The sequence below is a fragment of the Bison bison genome, unplaced genomic scaffold, assembly GCF_000754665.1.
Source record: "Bison bison bison isolate TAMUID 2011002044 unplaced genomic scaffold, Bison_UMD1.0 scf7180017864480, whole genome shotgun sequence".
NCBI lineage: Eukaryota > Metazoa > Chordata > Mammalia > Artiodactyla > Bovidae > Bison > Bison bison.
This window is the reverse complement of record NW_011495040.1, coordinates 3,666,128-3,669,167: the sequence shown is the minus strand read 5'-3', so window position 1 is coordinate 3,669,167 and position 3,040 is coordinate 3,666,128. Positions and strand designations below refer to the sequence as shown.

Genomic DNA, 3,040 nt, shown 5'->3' with positions numbered 1-3,040 from the left:
TTCTCATTGCCTTGGCTTCTCTTATTGTGGAGCACGGGCTTTGGGGCACGTGGGCTTCAGTAGTTTCAGCACCCAGGCTTTGTTGCCTCACTGCGTATGGAATCTTCCCAGATCAAGGATGGAACCCATGTCCCCTGCACTGGCAGGTGAATTCTTAACCACTGGACCACGAAGGAACTCTGGGCTGTGGGACTGGCAGCTTTGGCTTCCTTGGGAAGGTCTTGTTCTGTCGGCGCTCTGGATTTTGCCCTCATGTCTCCTAAAACTGCCTGTGCTATTCTGCCAGACTGCCAGATTGCCTCTGGCTTTGCTTCTCTCTGTTTTGTTTTGTTAGTTCATTAATTCATGTATTTTATTAACCTGTATACAATTACTTGTCTTCTGGTTTGTTGAAACAATAGGTCAGACAACATTTGCCATAATAATGTCTGTCAAAGTGACTGGTCATAAAAACTTCAGCACATTATTCATCTGAAGGACACTCCCAGTGAAGGTGATTGATTCTGCCATTCTCCTCCACCTTGTAGTTTTTCAGGACAGCCAGCTTAACCTTTTTTCTCTTATGCTTGTTCTTCTTGGGAGTGGCACGAGACTTCTTCCTTCTCTTAGCTCCACCACGATGTCTCAGCACAAGATGAAGAGTGAACTCCTTTTGAATGTTGTAGTTAGACAAAGGAAATCTGTCTTCCAGTTGCTGGTCAAGAGGAACACCTTCCTTATCCTGGATCTTGGCCTTTACATTTTCTATTGTATCCAAGGGCTTGACCTTGAGAGAGATGCTCTTCCCTGTCAGGGTCTTCATGAAAATCTGCATCATGGTGGCAGTTCCACCGCAGATTGTGTATCCTAAAGTGGCTTTCCTCCTCTCCGTGAGCTTCAGGACAACCCAGCTAGTGTCTCCTTCCTGCGTTTGTCTTCACAGAGGCCACTGGTAAGGTTTCTCAAGGGGGTAACTGTCTTGTACTGTTGGGAATTTTTTATGTGTGTTTTTTTAAAATTTTATTGGAGTATAGTTGCTTTAGGGCTCCCCAGGTAGCTCAGATGGTATAGAATCTGTCTGCAATGCAGGAGACCCTGGTTGGATTCCTGGGTTGAGAAGTCCCCCTGGAGCAGGGATAGGCTACCCCCTCCAGTATTCTTGCCTGGAGATCCCATGGACAGAGGAGCCTGGAGGGCTACAGTCCGTGGGGTCACAAAGAATCAGACGTGACCGAGAGCCTAAGCACAATACAGCATATAGTTGCTTCACAGTCTTGTGTTAGTTTCTGCGAACGCAAAGCAAATCAGCTGTAGGTATAACATTATCCCCTCTGTGGGAGGTTCCTTCCCATTTAGGCCACAACAAAGCATTGAGTAGAGATCCCTGTGCTCTCCAGTAGGTTCTCATTAGTTATCTGTCTTATACATAGTACCATTAGTACCTATACTTCATTCTCAATCTCCCAACTCATTCTATCCCTCTTTTCCTCCTTGGTGCCCAAACATTTGCTCTCTGCCTTGTACTGCTTTTAGACTTTGGCCTTGGTGAGCTCCAGCAATCCACTCTGTCACCCTGGCTGGCTGTCTGTCACTATTTCTCTCATACACACACCTTGCAGGACTGAAGGGCATATAGTCTACACCCCAGCTGCTTGGAGCTCTACTACAGACAACCCTGAACCCTAAGCTTAAGCAGAAATCATCTCAGTGGAAGGGCATCACCTCACCGATTTCCCTCTTCCTGGAGCTAGCCTATAACCAATGACTAGTTGATACAGAGGATAAACACCCACCTCACCTGCATCTTTCCCTTCCCTTCCTCTGAAAAGGCCACCCTCGAATAACCCTTCTGTTGCCCACCCAGCTGCACCCCTCCCCTAACCAGGGTGGCCAGCTTGGAGCCCCTTCCCTTAGGCTGCTCCTCTAGCACCTCTGTTGGAAAGGTTCTTGAACCCAAGTCTTCCTACCTGACTTTCATATGTCAAGGCTCCTGTTTGTTTGGGTTTTCACTGGGTAGAAAAAAAAGGGAGACTTCCAGAAGAGAAGAGAGAAAAAACAAGTACAGAGGGGTGAGGATAACAGGTATGTACGATAACAGGCATGTACCTCGTGAAGCCCAGTCCAGTTGGCCAAAGGATTTTTTCCACATTGTTGTTGTTCAGCTGCTAAGTCGTGTCCGACTCTGCAATCCCATGAACTGCAGCACACCAGTCTTCCCTGATCTTTTCACACTATCTTAGAGAAGAGGAAAATGTACCCTTGCTACCTTCAGACAGTGAAACTACAGGTGATCTTTGCTTTTTTTTCCCCTATAGTTTCCAAATTTAAAAATTTTTATTTATTTTTGATTGTGTGGGTCTTCATTGCTGCACCTGGGTGTTCTCTAGTTGCGGCTCACAGGCTTCTCATTGCAATGGCTTCTCTTGTTGAGGAGCATGGACTCTAGGGCGCCTGAGCTTCAGTGGTGGCAGCATGCGGGCTCAATAGTTGTGGCGCACGGGCTTAGTTGCTCTGCAGCATGAGGAATCTTCCCACACCAGGGATCGAACCTATGTCCCTGGCATTGGCAAGCAGATTCGTAACCACTGGACCACCAGGGAAGTCCAGAATTTTCTTTTTTTTTTTTTTGCAATGAACAAATAATTATTTTAAAAAGTAAACATACAATAAAGCTCTTTAGAAGAAGGAGGGGGCCTAGAGGGCTTCATTCCTCTCCTCCTCTGTTCTCTACCTTCCTCTCCCAAGAGGATGTCGTCCAGGGTGGCTATGGGCAGAGGAAGTCAGGCCGCAAATCTCCGAGGCAGCTCAAAGCCAGGATTTCTGGCCCAGCAGATTCTCTCATTCTTTGCTTCCAGCCCCAAATCCCATGCTTACTCACTTCACAGTACCTACTTTTAACCTGCCAAATGCCACTAAATCTGCAAATTAAACCTCAGATTACAGAACTCTTTTTGATGTAAAAAAAATGTGGGGATTTTTTAAATGTAATTATTCATACACTAAGATTTTAATTGTTCTGCTTTTCTCACTCTCTCCCCTTTTTTTTTTTTTTTTCAAGGCA

The 3,040-nt window shown here is 46.0% G+C and overlaps 1 pseudogene; it reads right to left on the bottom strand.

Moving 5' to 3' along the window:
* Positions 1-463: 463 nt before the first annotated feature.
* LOC105004600 lies at positions 464-817 on the bottom strand (annotated as a pseudogene).
* Between the last annotated feature and the right edge of the window lie 2,223 nt (positions 818-3,040).